We start from the raw sequence: 25,981 nt of genomic DNA on the forward strand, positions 1-25,981 counted from the left end.
CCTGGGTCAGAGAAGGGGGACATCAAAGGCAGCAGAGCGGATTGGGAAAGGGAGGCCTGTTTGATGTGAATAAAGAAGGAAGGGTCTTTCCTGGGCTGATTACAAAGAAGTGCTTCTTCTGTGAAAGTGGCTGCTGGCTCACCATATCATTATTTGTGTCATTCACCTTGCATGGGTCAGAGGACTTGAAGATAGATTCCTGCAGCCTGAGTGTCTAAGCTCATCACAAAAATGACTCCATCCTGTCACTGCCCTTCGCCCCCCTTTTAGGTCTCTGCCTCAAAGGATAAGGACAGAGGGGCAGAGTTGCTTTCAGGATGACGAGGTGACCAGCAGGATGGCTTGTCATTTAGCAAAATAGGTGGTTGGGTAGGGTAGTGTGTGGAGAATACAGTGGGCATTCTCGCATCGTCCTAATGGAGCTTCATGGGGCTTCTGGACCTGCCGTGGGCTGCCTAACTCTGCACTTCCTGTTACCTGAGAAAAATGCCACAGACCAGCAAAGATTTCACTTAGAGAATTGTCAGAAGGGAAGCAGTTCCCAAAATGTGGGCACGAAAGTGATCCTTTAAGAGACAGCAAGATGAGAAAAAGGCCAGGGTCAGAACCCTGGGTGAACAAGGAGAAGAAAATGGGATTTTTTAGGGGAGTGGAAGTCTTCTGGGTGATTCTGTAGTGGTGAATATGACATTATGCATTTGTCAAACCAGTAGAATGTACAACACAGAGTGCACCCTGATGTGCACTGTGAACTTCAATCATATTGTACCAGTGTCGGTTCATCAATTGCAGTAGAGGATATTAGTAGTGGGCGAACCTGAAGGAGAGAGTTATGTGAGAATTCTCTGTAGTTTGTGCTTAATTTTTCTGTAATCCTAAAACCGCTCTAAAAATGAAGTCTATTAATTTCTTTTTAAAAATACAACAAAAAATAGAATGAGAAAAATGCGTACCAGAACAAAAAGGGTTCAGTATGTTGGATACCAAATTAGAAGGAGAAAGAATACACTGGGTTAATGGTGCTGATACTAAATCAGAGTTCAGAATAGCTGATATCAAGACATTTACTATGTGTGACCTTGGGAAATCTACTAATTAGATTTTGTCTGGAATTGATTGTCCTTATCTGTGTAATGAGTAGATGAGATAAGAGAGTGTTCTCCCAAAACTTGATAAACATTGTTGGTGATTATGAAATATTTGATGCAACCCTTAATCACACTGCATCACACGCTAAGAACAGTTCTAATATGGTCAGGTAGAAAGTCTCAGTTTGTGTTAGTATGATTTTAATGCCTTTCTAATAATTAATTGCTGATCTTACTTTGTATTGCTATACAATGTATATAATAAACTCACCATTTTAGCCATTTTAAAGCATATATTTCTGTGGCATTAAGTACATTTACATTATTGTACAACTGTCACCATTACTCATTTCTAGAACTTTGTAATCAACCGAAACTGAAACTCTGTACCCATTGAATGATCATTCCCCAGTACTCCTCCATCCAACCCCTAGTGATCACCATTTCTGTCTATAAATTTGACTACTTTAGATATTTCATGTGAATGGAACCATACAATACTTAACTTTTTGCGTCTAACTTCTTTCACTTCATGTAATGCCGTTAAGATTCAACAGTGTGTACCAGGTGTCAGAATGTTGTTCCTTCTAGAATTTGAATGCCATTCTATTGTGTGGATATGCCATATTTTGCTAATTCATTCATCTGTCAATGGGACATTTGGGTTATTTTCACCTTTTGGCTATTGTGAATAACACTGCTATGAACCTTGTTGTACAAATATCTCTTCAAGACTCTATCTGTTTCAGTTCTGTTGTGTATACACAAAAGTGGAATTGGGGGTCAAATGGTAGTGTTGTGCTTAACTGTTTGAGGAAACTCCATACTGGTTTCTAGGGGGCTGCCCCATTTGACATTCCTATCTATGAGCAATGCACAAGGGTTTCAGTTTACTCACATCTACATCAAAACTGGTTGTTTTATGTTTTATGTTGTTTTTTATTTTATTTTTTTGACAGGCAGAGATAGAGAGAGACAGAGAGAAAGGTCTCCCCTTTGTTGGCCTACCCCCAAATGGCCTCTATGGCCGCTGCACTGCACCGATCTGAAGCCAGGAGCCAAGTGCTTCCTCCCAGTCTCCCATGCGGGTGCAGGGGCCCAAGTATCTAGGCCATCCTCCACTGCTCTCCCGGGCCACAGCAGAGAGCTGGACTGAAGAGGAGCAACCGGGACCAGAACTCGGCACCCACATGGGATGCTGGCGCTGCAGGTGGAGGATTAACCAAGTGAGCCACGGCACCAGTCCCTTATGTATTTTTTAATAGAATACACATCCTAATGTGTATGATGATTTCATTCATTTTTAAAGATTTGTTTATTTATTTGAGAGGCAGAGTTACAGAGAGAGGGAGACACAGAGAGGTCTTCCATCTGCTGGTTTACTCCCCAAATGGCCACAACAGCTGGGGCTGGGCCAAGCAGAAGCCAGGAGCCAGGAGCTTCTTCTGAGTCTCCCACGTGGGTGCAGTGGTCCAAGCACTTGGGCCATCTTCTGCTGCCTTCCCAGGCATCTTAGCAGGGTGCTGGATCAGAAGTGGAGCAGCCAGGCCTGGAACAGGCACCCTTATGAGATAATGGTGTTGCAAAGCAGCGACTTTGCCTAATAGGCCACAGTGATGGATCCAGTGATCTCATTTTTTTAAAAAAGATTTTATTTGTTTACTTGAAAGAGTTACAGAGAGGCAGAGGCGGAGGCAGAATGAATGGTCTTCCATCCACTGGTTCACTCCCCAGATGGGCACAACAGCCGTAGCTGTGCCGATCCAAAGCCAGGAGCCAGGAGCTTCTTCTGGGTCTCCCATGTGGGTGAAAAGGCCCAAGGACATCGGCCATCTTCCACTGCTTTCCCAGGCCATAGCAGAGAGCTGGATCAGAAGTGGAGCAGCTGGGTCTCTAACTGGCGCCCATATGGGATGTCGGCACTGCAGGCAGCGGCTTTACTCGCTATGCCACAGTGCCGGCCCACAGTGATCTCATTTTTAAACAAAGTGTGAATGGAATGTGAGCTCCAAGACTTGTTAGGCAATGAATAGTTTTTAGTTAATTATAGGGAAAATGCTTGAAATATGGTCCCCACTATTTCCTGCCAATTTCCAATCCTTATCTCCACTGTGGACTATAACAGAAACCTGCAGGAACCTGTGTATGGCTGAGGCCCAGGCTCTGCTGAGATGCAGAGGGGCAGGACTGATGCGGTGCTTCCCGTCCATGAGCTGCACAGTGGTTGGAGAACAGTCTGAGACAAGGTCTTGGGAAGAGCCTAGCATTTGAGGATAAAGAGTTGACATTTACCCTTCCAGAAACCCAGTGAAGCTCAGCAGGTAGACTGGGCCTTTCTGCTGTTTGAATGGAGGCAATGAGGAAACCAGAGAACTGACTTTTTCCAGGGGCTAAGAGTCTTCCTTCACCTACACAGCATAGGCCAGTGTTGCTGACTTTGAAATTTCACAATATGGTTTTGCATTCACTGAATTTATTTATTGTGCCTCTTATTGAGGACCAATGATACTGCTTTTCCATTTATGAGAATATGTATTATTTCAAAATTAAATGTTAAAATGTTTGTCAATTTAAGAAAAACCCAAAATAATAACTCTGGACCGAAAAGATACGGCAAAAATCAGGAGTTTTGGGATCTTTGTGCTACTGCATGCTTTTTCTAGAGGGTCATGGAGTTCAAATGACAAAATGTGTGTGAAGGTACTTTATGAGCTGTAAAGTACCCGTTGAGTGTAATATACCATCATCCTCATGACAAATGCTGCAGAGATGATTCAGAGTGGTGAGCAGAAGTCTGCGGAGGATTAAGGCTAAGAGGGAGGAAGAAAATGAGAACAGGTGTGTGGCAAGGTTATCAATAATAGGCTTAGTGATTTTGGAGGTGAATGAAAAAATCCATTTTTTAGCAATGGGGAAGTTCTGACTTACAGATAGTCGAGCAGGGCAGGAATCTCACTTGGCAGTGCATGTGGTGTGGAGACCTTGAGATACAACCATATCCTGCAGAAGGCATAAGAGATGGAATCATGGAGAGGAGAGGAAAGGACTCATGTTTGGCAGTGGTGGAGAGGAGAGAGGGAGGGTCATCAGGGAAGTAGGAAGTGAGCAGGTACAGGGAGATCTGTGGTTCATTCCTGTTGGGAGGGGAGTGTTGGGAATAAAAGTCCTGTAACAGCATTCTTCAGATTCCATGAGCAGAAGCAAAAGGGCAGGATGCTAAATGAAACATCCTATCCCTAGCTAATGAATACCTGCAGTTTGGTAGATGATTCTGTTGCTGTTTGAATGTGTTTAAAATTTTGCAAATTGAAAAAAAGCAAAAGAACATAAAATGTTTAGACCCTTGTTGCATATTCCTTCGACCAAGTACTACAACAAGTAGGGTATGTTTTCAGAATTCACAGGAAGCTTAGGTAAAGATTTCAGAATGCAGATTCCTGTATCTCTATTTCTAATTATGGGACTGGAAACTGCATTTCTGACAAGCACCTGGAGATCACAATGCTGGTGAGCAATTCATAGTTGTAAGAAGGACACCAAAGCTCATCAAAAGAGATGAGCTTGGTTAGTGTGTGAGGTCACAAATGCGTTATTTGAGGCATTTCATCTGAGGGTCAGCTATTTGATGGGTATGTAAGGACTCTGGTATGTCTAGTGCAGTGGGAAACACAAAGGAAACAGAGCTCTTTCATCTCTCTGTGGAGCCCAGCAGCCTTTCTAGGCTCTGGTTACCCTTAGCAGAGGCTGGTCTCATGACCAGAGCAATGCTGTGTTTGACTCTGAGAAGTAAAGACAGACCAGGGATACATTTTCATCCTGGACATTTAGTTTTCTGAGATATACCTAGAAAGTCAATGGTCAAGTACTCAAGAAGCAGTCCAGGGCCATAGGTACTAGATGATTTCTCTAATGCCAGCCAAAATTTCCACTGCATTCATGTGTCAAGGGTGTGAGTCGTTGTTGAGCACCGCCAACTCTAGGCTTCATTCTACTTTCTTTCTTGGAGTCATGTTGTCTCTTTTTGTTTTGAACGGACAAAGAACTCTCCAAGTACTGGTTCCAGAAATCATCTCTCAAAGGAAGTTAGAACCATAGAATGCATCTGAAAAGTGTCTTGCAGGCAACCTTATGTGTTACAGCTCTGTGCTCTGCAATCATATTGGGAATGGAATCTCAGGTTTTAGACAGGAACAGGTGACGTAGCTTAGAGTTGGACTTGAGCCTTGACAGCTGTGGCATCAGAATGGTCAGCTGAATGTGATTCAGAGCAAACTCAGACAAACATCCCTTCAGAAATCCATGCAAATATGAACTCTGTGCCAGGAGGCTTGAAGAGAATTGGCTGCGAACGTGCTCGTCTGAAAGTTGGACAAGGTGTCCTGCGCACCTCTGGACTGCCACTAAGCACATTCTCCAAATGCTTGCCTTGCTGGTTTGGTTTCCTTCATACTCTTGTGGCCTTCATTGTCCTTCCTCAGTCTTTCATTTCGTGCCCTACCCAGCATGACTTTCGCCATCCTTCTCCATAGCTGTCCCGGATCAGCTACTCAGCTGCACCCTATCAGTAGTATAATCATGGACTCTGCTCTGTTGCCTTTTTTGGGAAAGAGGCCATGATGGTTGCTCTTATCAGGAGCACAGAAGTGAGAGGGGCCTTGCTCTACCTGGGTGAGGTGGCACTGCTAATACCTCAGTGGATTTGATGGTGCAGATGATGGAACAGTAAACCCTAGAGTGGGTCCTCTCCTGGGAGGTGAGAGGAGTCATTAGCAGATCTGCTGTAGGCAGAATCACTGTAGACCAGGGCAGGGTCTCAGTGCAGTAGGATCTCAGAGGTACAGAGCTCCTCCCTGTGAGCAGCTGGTTCTTGTTCCCTGCTGATTTCCTTCTTCATTCTTGTGGGTGGAGACACATCTGCTCAATGGTGCCCCCTTGTGGAAAAGGAGAGTATAAACTGTATGTTAAAGATCCTGAGAAGTCCTGCAGCAAGGAGGTCATTTCCTTGAATTCTGTACTCCTTAGTGTTACTAAGACATAGAACCTCCTTTTCTACATTTTTCTATGTACTTTCTGGGGGAACTAGTGTTCCACAAGCTTTCCTTTGGGAAACATTGTTCAAGAATTTGATAATTCTAAAAATCTCCACACATCTGTATTTCCCTGGTGATTAATAAAAAGATTAGAGGGGCTTATATTTTCTTCTTTAAAAACAGAAAAAAATGAATACATTAATTAGCATAAGATAACTACTGAAACAAACAACTCCCTAAATCTTGCAACTAACACATTTTGTGGGACTCTTTAGAAGGTCCTTCAGTGAATGTCGGATCAAACTCCAAAGTTCAAGTTGGCAAGCTGTTTGAAGAAAAGATGGTGCCATGACTGTCTGTACAAGAAGATGTTACCGTCACGGACTAGCACAAAGTGCAAATGCAAATGCAGAGCCACTTCCCAGCTATCAGATTGGCAACCGTTACAAAGAGGAATCAGGAGAATAATGACGCCTCTTACCTGTGAGGGTGTGTAGAAACCCGCAGGTCTCATGTTACTAAATTGATACAACCTTCTTGCATGGCAGCTTGGCAGGATAAGAACACATCCAGACACGTATAGCCATGAGGAAGTCTCTCTCTAGGAAATGCTGTGAAGGAAATAATCATGGGTGTGTCCAGCATGTAGTTACAAACGTTCCTCACTGTGTTGTTGCTGGTATCTAGAAATGAGAAAATAGGGGATTTTACAAATTGTACTTCCCCTAAAAGAGGGTAGGCACCAACAATCATATTGAGGAAAAAAACTAAAAAGGCATGGTGGGTGATTTTTACTGACCCACAAGTACATTTGGAATTAGTTGGATGAGACAAGCATGTTTCCAGACAATATATACAGGATGGCTTGATTTTCTTAAAATGTGCACAGGTGTACATATACATGCTGGAATTATATACACTAAATTTCTTCTGAGGTGACATTTTGAGTATAGACTATGGAGTTTTCCATTTTTCTCTGTTTCTTTTTCCTCTCCTTGGCTTTCGAAATTTTCTACACTGAGAAATAAAACTTTCTTCTTTAAAAGGGAGAGTTGATTCAGGTTCTCTTTTCAAATCACAGCTCACAGAGAGCAGAGGGCAGGTTCTCTATGTTATGCGATCTCGGACGTCTCACATTCTAATCCACTACCAACACCTCTGTAGTAGTTTGTGGTAGAATTTCCACTTAGGTTACTGTGATAGCTTCACAGGAATGGCTGTCGAGACTAACCCATTCATTGTTCTCTTAGTCCCTTGACTTGAGTTGCTGTCTGTTTCTCCTCCATCCAACTCAGCGCCCATGCCCAGGGTCAGTCACATCTGGGTCCTTGTCATCTCCAGGAACTTCTCAATAGAAGACAACATCTCACCCTCCAGCTTGGCTCTTGCCCTTTCCAGTAATTTATTTAACATTTCACAACCTCCTACAGACACATACTGTAATACTCTTAGAATCCATTAAGAATGCTGACTCGCCCCCATACACATACTTTCTCATTACTCATGACACCTGCCTCCTGTCTTTATTTCCTTATTGTTCAGTACACATTTCATAAAATGCATCTTTTACATGTACAACATGTTCATATTCATTCCTGTCTTTTTAAAATGGAATTAACACAATTTGAACCTTGGATTAACCCAGTGTGCCCCTTCTGCATCTAATTTGCACAACTGCTTAATTTCCTAATGTCATAAATTCTAGAACAGCAATGCTAACAGGGATCCTTATGGGGTGGCAGCAAGCCTACTTCATTTTTCTGGAGCACTTACTCTGCCTTCTCCACAATGCTTACTCCATTCCTTCTGTATAAAACAATGGTGAATAGATTACAAGACCCCCAGTGGGGGGGTCTGAAACCTCAACTAGTCCAAACCCTATATTGGAAGCATTACAGTACCATAACAATTGATTTGTTGATTGAGATGGGCACGAGCCATGTACAGCATGGATACACTGGACAAAGGAGTGATTTGTGTCCTAGAAAGGAGAGTGGGATGGCATGGAATTTCATAGCCTTATCAGAAAAGCATTCCATTTCAAACCTATGAATGGTTTATTTCTGAATTTTCCATTTAATATTTAATATTTTCAGACCACAATTGATCACGAGTAGTTGAAACTGTTAGAAAAGCAAGACCATAAGTAAGGGGGAGATTATTGTATTCTTTTCAAAACTTGGCTCCACAGTCACCCTGCCTGACTTTCAGCCTCACGGAGGAGCTACCAGCTGGAGTCTCCTACTGAGCCCATTGCCATACCTGCATGCACACCCATCCTCCCCTTCCTGCTGCCAACAACACTGGAGAAAACATGCCCACATCCACCTCTGTTGCCTTCTCAGAGGCCTCTTTGAGGTTGACAGGCCCTCTTCTCCCTCACCTTAGCTTCTCCCCTCTATGGCATCCCTCTCAGGATCAGATGCACTCTAGTTTCTCATGTCTTAAAAGGAGAAATAGGTCAGCAAACAAAGAGAGAATCAAAATCCATCAGAAAGTCAGCATCCCAGGCCTCCATCCTGGAGCTGAGTGAATGTCAGGAGAGGAATCTTGTTGTGAGTCTCACCTGGGGTCCGCAGCAGCTACAGTAGTGTGTGCTGTGGCATCCCTGTACTGTGCAGCCAGTGCCGCAGTGCTGCCAAGTGGAGCAGCTCACCCTGGATTTGATAAGCCAGACTCATCCTGGAGAAGGTGCAGCATGACTTCTCCCTCATCAGGAGGCAGCTCACTGGTGAGTCAGACACAGAAGGAGACAATGCTGGAGTGAGGGACTATACAGGTGAAGACGGTTGGAGGTTACTTAGAAAAGTGTGGGTGGGGCCGGCACTGTGGTTTAGTGGGTAAAGCCAACACCTGCAGTACCATTATCCCATATGGGTGCTGATTTGAGTCCCAGCTGCTCCACTTCCGATCCAGCTCTCTGCTATGGCCTGGGAAAGCAGTAGAAGATGGCCCAAGTCCTTGTGCCCCTATACCCATGTGAGAGACTAGAAGAATCTCCTGGCTCCTGGCTATTTTGAAAGTGGATGGAAGACTGCTCTCGCTCTCTCTCTCTCTCTCTCTCTCTCTCTGCCTCTGCCTCTGCCTCTCTGGAACTCTCTGCCTTTCAAATAAACAAATAAATCTTTTAAAAAAGAGAAAAGAAAGTATTGGTGGTGTCTTCCTTGGACTGTATTGGATGTACACTTAGGTGGTACAGCAGTAAGACAAAGGCCATCTTATAATTGAAAATGAATCTTGATGTGAATGGAATGGGAGAGGGAGCGGGAGATGGGAGGGGTGCGAGTGGGAGGGAAGTTTTGAGAGGGGGGAAGCCATTGTAATCCATAAACTGTACTTTGGAAATTTATATTTACTAAATAAAAGTTAAAGGCCATCTTAAGGAGGAGATGGCCCCTCGGGAGGATGCTGTCTCCAACAGCTCTGCAGGAACATGGGTATAAAAGGTTGTGCCCATATGGCTAAGGCAATGTTTCTCAAATGAAGCTCATGGGCCACCTACATCTCATGGGCCACCTACATCAGAATCTCCTGAAGGCTCACAGTGCCTGGGGTATGTCTGTGAGATGTCTGTTGTTTGACAGTTCCCTAGATTAGTTGTTTTTTTTTTTTTTTTTTTTTTTGACAGGCAGAGTGGACAGTGAGAGAGAGAGACAGAGAGAAAGGTCTTCCTTTTGCCGTTGGTTCACCCTCCAATGGCAGCCGAGGCTGGCGTGCTGCGGCCAGCGCATCGCGCTGATCCGATGGCAGGAGCCAGGTACTTATCCTGGTCTCCGTGGGGTGCAGGGCCCAAGCACTTGGGCCATCCTCCACTGCACTCCCGGGCCACAGCAGAGAGCTGGCCTGGAAGAGGGGCAACCGGGACAGAATCCGGTGCCCCCACCGGGACTAGAACCTAGTGTGCCGGTGCCGCAAGGCGGAGGATTAGCCTAGTGAGCCGCGGCGCTGGCCTCCTAGATTAGTCTTATATGTACCTAGCAACTTAGACCATGAAGCTTAACTGAATGACCTACAGACTCCATTCTGCTCAGAATAACATTCTCTTCTCTTTAGGAAGACAGTAACAAAGAGGAGAAGCTGAGCCTTACCTACTTCTCTCCTTCTGAAAACCTTACTAGGGAAGACCCGTGCACATATTCTGTGAATGCACTGGACTCCCTTTCTCTCTGATACCTGATGTTCTGTGAGAGCCTGCATAGGTTCTGCCAATGTACGAAACCCCTTATTAGGTGCTTAATAGTGTCTCTCTCTCTCTCTCACACACACACACACACACACACAAATCCTTAACATGCAAAAACTCCTATAAGATCCAGTAGACATGATGTCAAAAAGAAAAACTGTTGCAGTAACTTTTGTGTACTGTGTCACAGAACTATAGCCTGGGGAAGAGGTTAACCCATACTCTGTAGACCAGTTTCCTCTCTCTCTACTTCTTAACCCGTTGTTTAGTCATTGATGGAGAGTGTAGGGGTGGGGTTCTAGGACTGGGGAGGGAAGTGCAGATTGCATTTTAGGGGAGGCTTCAAGGTCATCCAGCGAAGAACTGGTGGGGAGCAGGGTAGGTCTGCAGAGTGATCTGAAGGGAAGGGCATTTGTCTATAGGGATGGCCTCTCACCATGCATCTCCATCACCATTTATCTCCCAGATATTTAAAAAACAAACGGGCCAAACAGTGTCAAGTAAAAGAAAAGGAAGGGCCGGCGAGGTGGCTCAAAAGGCTAATCCTCTGCCTAGCAGCGCCGGCACAGCGGGTTCTAGTCCCGGTCAGGGCACCAGATTCTGTCCCGGTTGCCCCTCTTCCAGGCCAGGGAGTGCAGTGGAGGATGGCCCAAGTGCTTGGGCCCTGCACCCCATGGGAGACCAGGAGAAGTACCTGGCTCCTGCCATCGGATCAGCGTGGTGCGCCGGCCACAGCGCGCCGGCCATGGCGGCCATTGGAGGGTGAACCAACGGCAAAAGGAAGACCTTTCTCTCTGTCTCTCTCTCTCACTGTCCACTCTGCCTGTCAAAAAAAAAAAAAAAAAAATGAAGAAGAAGAGGAGGAAAAGGAAAATGAGGGAAAAAAGAAGACATTCTTTGAAAATAAAAGGAAGCTAGAGAGCTACAAGAGAATAAAACTAAATGTTGCCAGAAAGATCAGAGAAAAAATTGTAAAGGAAAAGGAATAAAGTATTAGTTAAAAATAAAATTTAAAATCTTTATAAGATAAGGTACATGGGATAAAATGAGTGATTTAGAAAATAAAAAAGGGAATGTTCAATGCTAATGAGACAAAAGGTTAAAAGCATTGAATGGAAGCAGTGGAATATTAAAAGTCTAATGAGATGAAAAACTAAAATGTAGCAGTTATGTTCAGAAATTCAGAGCTAAAGAGACTAGGCTGCACACATTAAAAGGTTAAGAATTCAGGAGTCCTTTAGAGATGAGTGCTTTGGGCCAGTGGTAGGTTTCCAGGTGGCTCCTACAGACTTTCTAGAGGCTTCTGTGAGGAGTGGGGCTTGGCTCTTTGCCACCACTCAGCAGTGGCGGTGATAGTTGCCGTTTTTCTGCTCAGATGTTTCTGTCTTACCTGTGCCGCATCTTAGTCATTAGGTTTGGCCTTAAGTCCTAAGGTGTGTGCACCCCGAGCAGCTCATGGCTCCCAGGGCACATCTCAGCCTCCTCAGTGAGGCCCAGGAGAACCCAGGAGAATGACTGGGTGCAGCCTACTGCTTCCAGCCTGCTTCCCGCCTCCATGGACCAGGGAGCAGAACCACGCAGAGTAACCTGTCAGAGAGCACCACACCCTCATGCGTCTTTGCCCCTAAATATTCCAACCCCTTTGTCTGGAATGCTGCTCTCCCCTTCTTTTGCCTGGCCAGTTTTACTTCTCTGATAAAACTTGGCTCAAGAGTTACTTCCCTGAAAGCCTTTTCTCCGTTTCATCTCTGTACGCTCCTCTATCCCCAGTGTGGCTTGGTTTTCAAGCACACTGCAGAATAATGTTGATTCTTTGTCTGCCTTCTCCATGAGACAAAAGGCCAGGGGCCACTGACTACTGAAGAAAGAGCACTAACAATAATTCCACACTATCTGTCTGTTTTCTCATTAAACCTTCCCTAACCCTGCAAGGTAGGCCTTGAGGGCCACACTGTACAGATGGTGAAACAAAAGCTTGGTTGTTTATTTCTTGAACACATTTTTCTTGAGCTCTGACTTAGTCTCCCCAAACGGCATAATTTGTAAAGAAAAGGAACTTGTTTGGCTCACGGTTCTGGAGGCTGGGAAGTCCTTGAGCATGGTGCCCGCATCTGGTGAGGGCCTTCGTGCTGCAGCATCCCATGGTGGGAGGTGGAAGAGAAAGGGAAGATCAGTGCAATAGGGTGCTGAAACCCGTTTCTCTCACAGTGCCGTTAATGCATTTATCAGAGCAGAGCCCTTGTGACCTAATCACCAACTGTTGGGCCCCACTTCCCAAGACTGTTGCATTGAGGGTTAAATCTCCAACACACATTCAAACCACAACAACCTCCTGTGTTCGGCAGGCTTCGACAGGTTAAGTCACTTGCCCAAGGACATCCATTTAGCAAGTTGCAAAGCATTTCTTGATCTCAAGCCTCTCTGATTCTAAGTCTGTGTTCTTGCCACTACGCTTTTACTCCCTCAGCACGCAGATGTTGCATGACATATGTTTGTCATGGAGAGAGATACAAAGAGAGTGAAGGCCTTGGGAAGACATTTCTGTTTACTCTGCTACACTTCCTCCAACACTTGGCTGTGACAGCATTACTTGGAGGAGTTGTGTTGGTTTCTTTTGATCTCCCATACATTCTTCTAAATAAGGTACTGTGTGTTAGAAATATTCCAAATGTTCCCCACTGGGATCCCAAAGGATTCCAACACACAGGTTTGTCATAAAACTTTCCTGAGAACCTTCCTTTGAGAAAGTATAAAGAACCCAGACGCTAGAGTTTTCAAGTTGTTGTGATTTCGGGGATCCGTTTTTATGGTTTGAGAGTGGAATGTATGGTTTGGGCAAACACAATTAAACCCAAATTGCCCGTGGCCACGTAGCTACTGGCTATCTTTCAGTGTGGAGAAAGACAGGGCTTTGCAGGGTTAGAAAATCACTGAAAAATGTCTCCAATGGCTCTGTTTTTCCCCTTTCGCTTTTTGTGAATGTTCATTTCAAACACACCAAATTCCTGAGGAAGTTACCGTTTTATTGGTTTATTTTTTTGATTTGTTAGTGTCATGGAGCATGAAATCTTATTTAAAAGGCGCCGCTCTTTCCTGAGAAAGATGCCCGTGGTTTTGCATTCTCACTTTCTATGTTTGGAAACTAACTGCAGCTTCTGCCTCTTGGGGTGGGGGGAGAGTTTCTGTGCTCCTTAAAATAAGCTGGCGTTTTTCCTGCTAAAGATTCTCCCGACGCAGAGTGCCAGCAATTTGTTGTGACTCGTAATGCGTTGATTTACATGGAAATTGCTGAAAGCAGCCTCCAGAGTTTCAGCGTGGTGTACCCTTTGGTACTTGGTATGTGTGCTAAGGCGTCATCTCCATGTGGCTGGTGTGGGCCATTTGAATAAAGTGCCAGGTGGAAATCATCGTTCAAATTATTCCTTTCCCATCGCCTAAATGCAAACAGCAAAATGGAAGCCGTTTTCCATAGCTTCCCAAACAATAATAATAATAGTAGTAGTAGTATGAGAAATCCTGACAGCTCCCTTCAGATGGTATGGTATTATAATGACGGTAACTGCTATAATGGGACTCTTTCACAGATGGCAGCCGAGCCAGATCAAACCCTTCATTAGTCCTTCTAAAAACTGTCATATACTTTCTCTTCTGTATGGTTCAAAACACAAAAGGCCCTTTGTGCCTTTAGAAACTTAGCTGCAATTTCAAATAGAAGGAGAAGCACATTAGCCTCTCTTATGCCTGAGCCATATCATCAGCATAAAAATGAATTTGTAAGATTTTGCCACATGTGATGTATTATTGCTGGGCTATGTAAACAATACCGGGTCTGAAATTGAGCCTTGGGGACTCCCTTTACAACTGACAAATTGAGAAACAAGGCCATCAACTCTCACACACTGCATCCGGTGAGTTAAATAACTCAGCCAAGATCCATTTCCAGCCCAGTCTGAGATAATCTTTGTCCTGTACTCATAAATCATAGTCAAGGGCGTCGGATGCCCCAGGCAGATCTATAAACCTGTAAACACTGCTATGCTACACAATTCTGATCTCTCACAAAAGCTCAAGCCAAATCATTCATGGGTTTAATCTAGGCAAGGTCAGAATTACACTCAAAGCTCCTGTCTGCCCATCAAAAACAGCAGGGTTGCTGTTTGGAAATAGATTAAGGTGGTAGCCTTCCCCCTGTGTGGATTCTTTTGGTTTTCCCTGTACCCTCATGGATTCAGTGAGAGCTGGTATCGGCACTGAGGATCAGGTCACAGAGAGTGCTGGGGCGGGGGGTGGGGGGGGATAAGCTCTATTTATTCCAGAGGAAGGAAGCAGAGAAAAGATTGCATGGTAAAGCTGGGTTGCTAAGCAAATGATTTCATTGTCACAGGACCTGGAACAAAGGTGTGGGCCAGAAATGACCTCAAAATGGTGCATCTGCTCTGTTCTGCCTTTGACTGCATTTCTTTGCTTTGCTTTGGTGGCATAGAAACATGGTTTCATAGATGTAATGGTCTGATCGGCAGCTACATTGGGCACAATCAGATTCTTAACACTTACCTGCTATATAGCATCAGAGCTTATACAGGCCATGAATGAGAACGGACTGCTCAAACTGAGCAGCATTGCTCCACCCGTGTTTAGTTCTTCACCTTGCCCTAGATTGTTCAGTAGAGTTCAGCTGTTCCTCTTCTTAGCCTGTGACTCATCTGAGTCCACCCATAATCTGAAGGGCCCCGGCTGAGGAGACTGGTAGGGGTTATCGAAGAGAGAGTTTGGAGTCTGGGTAAGATGTCCAACGCTTGTGTGATGAGCACTTGCAGGAGAGGGAATTAGCACTTACTGAACACATACTAAATTCCAGGCACTGTGTTGCTGGCTTGGAAATGTAATCCTGTTGGATGGTGTAATCCTCTTTTAAGAGAGAACAGAATCAAAGCCCAGAGAGGCAAAATAACCTGGCCCAAACACACAGGCTAAGTGAGTGACAGAGCTCAGATTTGAAGTTTGTGACTGTGGGCCCACGCTCCTTCTCCTATGATTCACTGCCTCCCAGGAATGAGAATTCAAATTTATGGGACATCCTTGTTTTAAGGCTGCATAGGCGATTAGAATTTATGCCAAATGCAGTCGATTAGTAGTGATGTCTGGAATGTTGTGTTGAGAAAGTTTTTTACTGGGCAGAATTCTCTGGCTGATTAATGATGTCTGCCTTGAGTGCTGCTAGGGAGGACGGATGGCAGGACACCGGCCAAGCGTGGCTGGCCCCTCCTCAGGTTGCTGGGATCGGTAACCCATCTTCAAACAGAATTGTGTCTGTGTAAGCCGGTTGTAGTGCATAGCAGTGTAGACCCACAAGTCACCTGACAGCGACAAGTTGCAGCATAGTATTCACATTCTGTTGGGAAGAATCAAAACGATGTATCTCAATTGCTAGAAACAATCTTGAAATGATCAGCACTTTAGGGACTCCTATTCACAGAAGTTGAGTATACTTGAAGGCACCCTGGCAATATCTGGACGCTTTTCCCATAAAGCATCCATCGTTTTTGTTGTAGAAGGAAGTGAATGATAGGCGAATAATCAAAACAAAAGCTCCAACCATTAGGTGGAGCTATAAACTATTACTCTTAATTTATAAAAGCTTTATGGGTTGCTTCTTGTTTCCTTTGCTGTTTTACCTGGTTTTTTATTTGAAATTTATTTTTTCATTGGCAAATAAAAATTGTATATGTTTATTGTTTAGAACATTTTTTGAAATGTATAGACATCGTGGTATGGCAAAAAAGCTAACTCATGCATTACCTCACACATGTCTCATTTTTTTGGTGGTGAGAACACTGAAAATCTCAGCAATTTTTAAGAATTCCATACATTGTTATTAATGACAGTTATGTTGTACAGTAGATCTCTCAAACAGGTCCCTCCTACTTAACTCAGATGTTGATCCCTCTTTGCTTTTCTCATTCACTTAAGTACTTCCCTCCATTTCTCCAAACTTCTGCAAGACAAACCAAGTCCCCAAGGGTCCAACAAACACACATTTCCACCAAGTACCCTCTTTATTATTATTTTTTTCCTCATTGACCTCACCATTTAGGTGTATTGGTCAGTAAACAAAGGTCAATGGACGATAAAAATCATGTTTGCCCATCATGCCTGTTTGGGCTAGTGGTTAAGATGCCTGCATCTCATATTGAAGTGCTGGGTTCAATTCTCAATCCTAGCTTCTTGGCAACACAGACCCTGGGGGCAGCAGTTGATGGCTTTCACCCAGGAGAAGTCCTGGATTGAGTTCTAGTCAGGTTTGGCTGTTGTTGATATTTGGGAGTGAACCAGCAGATGAGAGCTGTGTCGACCTCTTGAATTTAAAAAAAAAAAAAAAAAAAAAAAAAAAAAGTTTGCCCACAAGAGCTTTTGCTCAGAATATGGTGTTACTAGTTGAGTAGTTATTTCTTCAGTTAAAACTAAAAATTAGTAAGGTGGGATAGTCTCCCTGTATATAACTAGCAAGGATAAAAATACAGATTCTATTGGGATTTTTTGTTTTTATTTTTTGCAGTAATGGAAATTGTTTACCAGTACTCATTTACTTCCTTTGACGAGTTCTGGGAGGGAGCATATGCAAACCCAGCTTGAGAAACAAATTGCTAATTCCTGGGTGCCTAGGTAGAAATCTCTATTAATACAGGACTGGTGATGCTGCATCACTAAAAGCGATACCCACTGAATCTCTTTCTGGTTAAAATTTGATCATAGATTCAAGCGCCTTGCTTGCCTGGAGTTAAATTCTCCATTCAGATGCTTACTTATACTGAATAACATCTTTAATTCAAGAGTCTTAGCACTCACCAGGAAATCTAGGCCACTTTTAGTTGAAGTGAAATAACCAAAGAGCTTGTGTAATTAAATGGTAATAGTAAGAGACTAGAACTCATGACATTAGGAACCACTATAAATAATTAGACCACACTTCCTCCCAAGTTCAAATTTTCAGACTGTCAATGAAGAATAACAGTTTCTCTGACTGTATGACTTTAGCTTTTATTTCATTTCCTGTTAGTCTGGAATGCCGCAGTCCAGATGTGCTCTGAAAGAGGGGAAGATGGTAAGGCTGAATGTTGCTCAAGACCTTGGAGACAAGTTGAGTTCCAGAATGAGCTGGAGTTTAACTAGATTTGGGGTTAACATAGGTCAATTCCTCTGTGTTGCTTCCCAGCTCTTAGTGAGTGCTGTAACTCAAGACCCAAAGCACCTTAGAAATAACAATTCATGCATCCAGTTACCAAGCATTCTTATTGTTTGGTTTCTTCCACTAACATGGAAGAATTTTCCTATTGGACTAAGCTTAGAAATGAAAGTTTTATTGCCAAGGCAATTCCTATCCTGGGCATGATTACAAGCCAGTCCCACCAGGCACCTCATCACTTCTTGCCCCTTGCACTCTACCCTTGACCAAATATCGTCCTAACGATGTGTTCCCGATAGTTTCAATCTTAGAGAATTCAGGAGAGCGAAGTGCTCTCTGTCTGAATGCATCCAAGTTGTCCCAGAAGTTGTTGGCCATCAATGCAGAGCCAAAGCAAGGGAGCAGATGACAGAGGCATTAGATCTATGGTAAACTGGGATGAGAAAATGAAGAGGATGTGAATCTGTGAGATTTGCTGACCTTCAAAAAAGAAGGGAGGACTTCATTCAACTCACTGGAGTCCTGTTGGATATGGCTGGAAAGTATCTAGGTGTCTGGCAGCTGCCATTCAGGCATGATCCAGAATAGGATTCCCATCCTGGTCCTGGGAGTAGGAATGCCTCAGGAGCTCTGATTTTCCTTCCCTGAGGCTTCCTGCATTTGGCCTGGCTATGAAGACGTTTGGAGAAGATGAATCTAGACTGCGATCCTAGATCCTGGATCCTGAATCCTGTGATCCGGTCCAGTTCTTCTCACCTCCCTAAAGCTGGTCTCAGAGCAACTTGGAGCTTAATCCAGAGGAAGATAATTCTTCTGACTGTGCAAAATATCAGACAGTGAAATAGGTGATAAAGATTGATTGTAGGGGTGGATGTCTGGCACAGTGGCTAAGACACCTGTATCCCATATTGGGTTGCCTGGGTTCAAGTCCTCCACTCTGCTTCTGATCCCAGCTTCCTGCTAATGTGCACCCTAGGAGGCAGTAGTTGATGGCTCAAGTACTTGGGTCCCTGCCACCTCTATGGGAGATCCAGACTAAGTTCCTGGCTCCTGGGCTTGGCCCATCCCCAGCTGTTGTGGGCATTTGTGGAGTGAACCAGAGAATGGAAAAATCTCTCTTCCTTCCTCCCTTCCTCCCTTCCTTCTTTCCTTCTTTCCTCTCTCTCTCCCTTTCAAATAAAAAGTGAAAATAAATTATTTTTTTTAAAAAAGTAATACTTCTCTAAGATGACAAAGCTGTCAAAAAGCTTATTTTAAAAAAGATTGGTGGTAAAATCTAAGAATGGAATTAGATCAGTTTTCTCTCTGCCTGAAGTAATGACATAATTAGCTCTGTAGGCCTCAGCTTCCTCACTTGTAAAGTGACTATGGCAGTAATATTTCCCCAGAGGGTAGCCATGTAGATACAGGGGATAGTGTAGGTAACTCGCTTTGAGTCACATATTTATAAATGTCCTGCAAGAGATTCATCACTTCTATCCTAGCAGTGAGATTCTGGCCCTTTGTTATGGAGTTCAAAGAGACCCCTCTTTTCCTCTGACTACACACAAACACCATGGGGGTATTAAGTAATGTGTGTCTCTAAAGCTGTATTGTGGTGAATCTTCTGGGTTTTAGAAAAGTTACAGCCTTTCCATCTGAACGGTCCCTAAGTTCACACTGTCCTTTTTAGGACTGAAGGATGGAGAGTGAAATGCTGAACTGCTGTCTCATTGTGGTGATGTGTATCATTTTGTGACAATTATTAAGAGAAAATGTTTTCAGCTTATCTCGCAGGCTGGTCCTGAGCTTGGCTAAATAGGATACCATTACAAAGATCAGGAAATTGCAATGGTAGGATAATTTTTGAACATGATGCTTAAATGTTGTCCAGGGATCTCATGTCACTTTTCACTAAGACCCTAGTGGTAGCTATTTGTCATCCCATTTTGCTGATAAGGAAATCAAGGCTCAGAGAGTGTAAGCAGTTTGGCTAAGTTCACAGAGCCAGTATGTGCAGAGCTCGGATTATAACTCAGATCTGTGATAACGCTGGGCTCTTAACGACCCCCTTTTATCACTGCCACCCATTCTGCTGTGCTGACGGGAACAGCACGATGGAATACCAACACCAACTTGTCTTTGAGCTTCAGAACGGAGGACTGGGGAAACGGAGGACTGGGGAAATGGGCTGTTAAATGACCCACAGGAGTTGCCTGTTACTGTGCTTTTCCTGAAGGGGGAGGCTTTATCATCCCAAGCGCAGCAGGGTGAGGACTCGGCCCTTCTTGGTGACCTCTGCTTGCTTGCCTTTTATGTCATGACTCTGGCTGTCCCGTGTCTTGTAATTTAAGAGAGGTCATTAGAAGTTCATCTCAACTATCCCTCTGCCCCCTAGCAGCCAAATAAAAAGCATAGAAAGATCATATTTTCACTGTGGAGTGCAAATGTATCAAGGTAATTCTCCACTCTTCTCCCAACCCTGGGAAATAGACCTTACAGTCGCCATTGTGCTGTGAGAAAACCAAGGCTCAGCAGGTCATTAGACCTGTCTGAGGTCACCTGTCACGTTGGTATCTGTAGCTCAGGACAACATAATGTGATGTTCTTGCTTTTCACTTAGGCTGCGTCCCCATGTGAAGGTAGTAGTTCTCAACCAACTGCAGTGTGGCTGCTGGGGACATTTGGCAGTGTGTTCTCCCAGTAGAATTTGTGATTCAGTGGAAAAAAGAACAAACTCATATGTGCCAAGCCATCCACAGGGAGTGCATCCCATTCCCTAAGTTTGTAGGGGAGGTCTGAGTGCCCTCATTTCACACACAGGGAAACTGAGGCCCAGAAAAGGCAAGCGACTACCTCAGTATCACACTGTCAGACATCACTGGAGCTGGGATTGACATCAGGGCTTCCTGATCCAAACTCAGATATTTTCTCCTTTGTTAGAGCCATACTTCCCTGGGCCCATGCTTTTCTCATCCAGTGTAGACTTTCAAACTCTCTGAACATCCTTTATCTAGGTCTGTGGTTCTAAAGTCATAGCATGCATGAGATTTGCTTGAGGGTTTGGGATCACACAGATTTCTAGGGTCTCCCACAGTTTCTGATTCAGTGGCGCCCAGTGGGGGTCTGAGAATTTGCATTTTGAATAAGCTTTCAGGTGCTATTGGTGCACTGGACTGGACACTCTGAGGAGCATCAAGTTAGGTCCTCGGTGATTTTGGAAGCATCGCCTACCTTCTCCTTGCTTCTCTCTCCCCCAGTTATCTGGAGACAGCAGTATTCTGAATGTGCAGCCTGGCTCTCACAGACAGGACAGTGAAATATTAGTGGAACATGTGAAACCCACGGCCTCATGAAGGCTCCTTGCAGAACTCAGCTGGATTTCAGGCATTCTTGGTCCAAGTGTTTCCTACAGTCCCCTGAGATGGAATTAAAATCATTTGCTGGTGACTTAGAGGGTGAACTAGTTCTGGATCTGGCCTAATTTGGGTCAGAGGCTACAAGCTGATCTGTCATCTCAAAACCCTGTAACCTCTCCCTGGTGTCCTCTGGGGGGCTGTGGCTGCCCTCTGTCCTGGAGGCAAGAGCCTGGAGGTGCAGATGGAGGCCTGGCCCTGTCTCTTTGTCTGGAAGCTGATTTCCTAAAAGGGTGGCTGTCTCGGACAACAGCAGGAGGTGTGCGTAAGGGGCTGGGAAGCCAAGCTCCCAAAGTTCATGGGGTTCCCTCCAACTTGTTATCTCTGAATGCTTGGAACATCTGATGTGCCAGGGGCTCAGGAATTTGTGATGACTGTACAGTGAGGACCTGTGCTGTGCTGAAACTAGCAGGAACTAGGCCAAGGAGGGGGAGAAAGAAACTGGTATTTATTGAGCCTGATAATGTGCCAGGCGTTGTGCCTGATGCTTTACAAACATCTCATTTAATCCTCGTAACAGTCTCCTAAGTTAGATATTCTTACTTGCATGAAGAAGCTGGGGCTTCAAGGGCCCAGGAGACTTACCTAAACCCATAAAGCTTGTAAGTGGAGGAGCCAGGATTTTAGTCCAGGGTAATCTGAGCCAACAGCTGTTATCTTTCCATTTAATGAGGTGGGGGCGGGGGTGGTTAGGGGAGGTAGGGAAGAAAGAAGTTGAAGCCTTGAGGTTCAGAGGAGATGCCTTCTGTCTCATGATTTACTGGGCAGTCCTTGTGCCAGTTTGACTTTGGCTAATTTTTGTCAAGCAATTTCTGTTGTTTGGTGCAAAGAAATTTAGAATGTGGGGAACAAGGTGTTAACATCTGCTGTGAGGGGTTGTCTTCATTGATAGGCAAGTGACAAATAGAGTGAATATTCTCCTCTGGGCTTTGTAAGAGGCACAGCCAATCCCAAAACTCTCTGGGGAGAATTTTAGAAGAAAGGTAATACAGGATATTAGGAAGTCGGGGCTTGATTGGAGTGGAGATGCAATTTTCTCCTTCAGATCTAAGGTTTACCATCTTTTCTTATCTTAGGTGTAAACAGAACTCTACTTTTTTTTTTTCTTTTTATGAGTAGGAAAAATAAATCAACTTGCTCCCTACAGTTTCCCTGACTTGTGAAAATAAAATCAAAATAGATCTTTGTAATTTCATCCTAACCCAGAAAGAGATGAAGGAAATTTGAGCCCAGGAGGTTTGCCAGGCTGCTCTCTCTGTGGTCCCCAATGCCCGAGTCTTAATTATAAGTAGTAAGGGCATTTGAATTGGCAAGACACTTTCAGCATTCACTCATCTTGAGCAAATTGTGACAACCATGGGGAAGGAGGAACCGAGCATTTCAATCACTTTTATGGGTAATTGGCACTGAGCCTCCTAATCCCATAATATGCTTAGTGGTGTCTGCAACAGGCCTGACTTTGAGTCCTCCATTTGAAATTAAACCCAATTCACAACATCAATAACAATACCTTTCATTTCTTAAGGCCTGTAAAGCATTTGCAATCACATAATCTCACATAATCCTCAGAACAACTCAATGAAGGAGATATTTTCATCTTCAATTTATAGACAAGAACACCAGACCTTGAAAAAAAAAAAAAGTTAGGGGCAAAGTCTCAACTCAAATCCAAACTCTTAAGTCCTATCTGAGAGCTTGTTTACTCTATTCGTATCTGCTTCTTTGTTCTGTAAATTTGACTTGGGTCTTTCAATTTAGTGATTAGATTTTGTTTAAAACAGCTTTTGCTTAGTATAAGATAAACACACATTCTTATTAAATGTATAGGGCAGTCAGTAAAAGAAGTAGATTTCTATCACCTTAATGAAGACAATCCCTGTCAACTTTCTGCTGTATTTTCTTCCCCTATAGTTATTGAATCAGCACCTCTTCATTTTGCTTGAGTTCAAATTGCATGTATATCTTTCAGATTTATCTCCAGAGGGACACCTAACGTAGTACCTCTGGCCTTTCTGTTGCTCTGAAGCAGTCTGCTGAATGGAAGGAGGGAAAGAATGATAAATGTGCATATTCATAGGTTTGGAAAACAGTAAATTTAAAAGAAATCGTTACTACCCCAACATACTTGTCATCTAAATACAAGATCTGTCATTCATTCCCACAGCAAGTTTGTGAACAATTAATGAAATCATAAGGAAGAGGCTGGTGCCGCGGCTCAATAGGCTAATCCTCCGCCTGCGGCACCGGTACCCTGGGTTCTAGTCCCAGTCGGGGCGCCGGATTCTGTCCCGGTTGCCCCTCTTCCAGGCCAGCTCTCTGCTGTGGCCTGGGAATGCAGTGGAGGATGGCTCAAGTGCGTGGGCCCTGCACCCGCATGGGAGACCAGGAGAAGCACCTGGCTCCTGGCTTCGGATCAGCTCGGTGCGCCTGCCACAGTGGCCATTGGGGGGTGAACCAACGGTAAAGGAAGACCTTTCTCTCTGTCTCTCTCTCTCACTGTCCACTCTGCCTGTCAAAAAAAAAAAAAAAAAAAAAAAAAAAAAAAAAAATCTTAAGGAAGAACCTAAACCTGAAGTTCATCATGTTGTTTGAGTGTCATATGCCTGCATGGAGAATGGGCTGGAGCAGCACAAATTTGGAGGCGAGTGAGAGGCGAGTTCCTAGGGGAGACAGCATTTAGTGAGAGCTTGAGGGAAATGACGCTTATGGTTACAAACTATCCCTGACCTTTACCAAAGTGACAGACCGCAGAGGAGCCGCTGAGTCATTGTTGCCTACAAACCGGAAATAACTTATATCCGACAGTTTGCCTTTGATATTTGGGTTCCTTGGTTGAGAGAGCATAGTTTTTCTAGAAGGCCAATGAGACCTATTCTCTTTGGCTGTTTATTGAAATTATTAGATGTGGCCTTTCTGATGCCTGCTGCCTTCTAATCACTTGGGGAAATACAAAAGGAAATGAAAATGGCTGCTTTACTACTTAAGCCTTGGGAAAAAAAGAAATGCTGCAAGCTCAATAATTTACAGATTGAATATCTGAGTGTTAAGGAAGAGGTCAGCTTTGTTGCTTTTAGAAAAATGATTTACAGTTCCACTTAGCTTTTAAAGTCCTGCTGTGACATTTGGGAACATGCTTTTCCATTGATAAGTAATACTGTAGTGTGATAGATGAGAGAACAATAGCACGAGTTTGGCCAAATAACTATTCTTAATGTTTGTTTAACAGATAACGAAGTCAGGTGACATTTTCTATCAGTGTGTTGTGCAATGCTGCAGAACTAACAGCTCCAAGATTTGGCATCGAGAATGAGAAATTCCCAGGGAAGTTCTAGGTTGGCATTCTGAACAGGCTATCCAACGTCAGATTCCCTGAATACCTCTTCCTGTGATCTCCATGAAGATCTAGATAAAAACTCAGCTGTATCACTTCCTGCATGGAGGGGGTGGCGACGTTCAAAATGTTGCTTAACCTTTATAAGCCTGTTTGCTTACCTCACAAATGGGGTTAATAATGTGTATATCAGAGGGTTGTTGAGAGAATGAAAGTAGTTACATGTGTAGAGTGGCTTAACAGAACTTGGTACCCAGTGGACATCTGATATATCCATTCATTCAACAAGCATTTGGTGTTGTGCTATAGGCTGGGGAATTTGAACATGATTAAGACAGATAGTCTCTGTCCTTGCAGAGCTAACTAGTAAAAAAGGCAGACCAAAACTAAAAATAAACGTGTGTGAGGGATCTGAAAAAAGTTCATGGAATGCATATTAAGAAAGAAATTATGTATGAATTTCATTTTTTTGCACTAAAATAAACTTTTAATTCCAATTCCCATGAACTTTTTGAAGTCCATTTGTGTGTGTGTGTGTATAATCATTACAAATTTATCCAACTCTCATAAAGGGTACAAAGGCCAAGACAGGATATTTGGGGCAAATGTGAAACTATTTCACATTGGGCAGAGGAGGAATGCCTTTCTGAGTAGGTGACTTTAAGCAAAGTGCTACCTTACGACAAAGCCAGCTATAAAAAGAGTTGATGGATAATGCATTTTGACAGAAGAAATAGCATGTGCAGTAGCCCTGAGGCAAGAAATAGCCTGGGGAGTTCCAGGAACTGAACAGGACCGGTAATTGCAAAGAGGTGAACCAGGGGAAATGAGCTCAGCAAAAAAATTCCAGCTCATGGAGTATTTCTGAGATCTCAACCCCAGGATGTGCTCAGATACTTTAAAGCAGAAGAGTGTTAGCCATACAATTCTGATACTGGTTACCTTTGCATGGGGAGGTAAGGAGATAGGGCAGTAGAGGATCACATGAATAAATACAGGTAACTACAGTTCAGGTTCTGTAGAGTGATGGGTTCATGAGTATTTATGGTGTTATAACAATGAATGAATATATAGATGAATAAAAGAGATAAAAGTTCACACTTCTTGGACCAAAGGTAACAGTGAGTTATGAACTGCAGATAATGAGTAATTCAACTCTGAAATTCAAGTTCATTATAAGAAAAAGTAGCTTTCCTAGTCCCTCTACTATGCCAGGATGCTTGAGGGGTAGAAACAAGTCATTGTTAATTTATCATTACAGCTCTGGCTGCTCACTAGGTAGATTCATTGTGTATCTCTAGCCCTCCAGAGTCCACATGCTTACAACACCACCACAGTATTTTGAATTTCTATGTTATATTGTATTGCCTTATGCTTTTCAAACTTTCTTGATCATGCACATACCCAATCAGGAAAAAAATGGGGGACCTCCACTCCCAAGAAGAGGGTATTTTCAAGAGTTTGGGAACTTGTGGGAATATTTCCAAAGAAAATAAAGTCAGCATATGAGAGAGATATCTGAACTCCCATGTTTATAGCAACACAATTCACAGTAGCAAAGCTATGTTATCAATCTAGCTGTCCATCAACTACTGACTGAATGAAGAAAATGTGCTAGGGGCCAGTGCCATGGTGTACTAGGTTAATCCTCCGCCTGTGGTGCTGGCATCACATATGGGCGCTGGTTCTAGTGCCTGTTGCTCCTCTTCCAGTCCAGCTCTCCGCTATGTCCTGGGATAGCAGTGGAGGATGGCCCAAGTCCTTGGGCCCC

At 43.8% G+C, this 25,981-nt stretch overlaps 1 long non-coding RNA gene across 5 annotated transcripts; it reads right to left on the reverse strand.

The window, feature by feature from the left end:
* Positions 1-1,232: 1,232 nt before the first annotated feature.
* Positions 1,233-8,894, reverse strand: LOC149121779 (uncharacterized). 5 transcript variants are annotated; one of them, XR_016222599.1, is made up of 4 exons: positions 8,685-8,894; positions 6,600-6,801; positions 4,017-4,088; positions 2,644-3,898 (listed from the first exon to the last, which is right to left on the reverse strand). It is a non-coding gene; the product is annotated as an uncharacterized LOC149121779 (long non-coding RNA). The 5 variants fall into 5 exon arrangements; XR_016222596.1 differs by having other exon boundaries at positions 4,017-6,019; XR_016222597.1 differs by lacking the exons at positions 2,644-3,898; positions 4,017-4,088 and adding an exon at positions 1,233-2,637 and having other exon boundaries at positions 8,685-8,893.
* Positions 8,895-25,981: the final 17,087 nt, after the last annotated feature.

This window comes from Oryctolagus cuniculus, chromosome 16, assembly GCF_051225735.1.
Source record: "Oryctolagus cuniculus isolate XC-2025 breed Fujian yellow rabbit chromosome 16, ASM5122573v1, whole genome shotgun sequence".
NCBI classification, from domain to species: Eukaryota; Metazoa; Chordata; class Mammalia; order Lagomorpha; family Leporidae; genus Oryctolagus; species Oryctolagus cuniculus.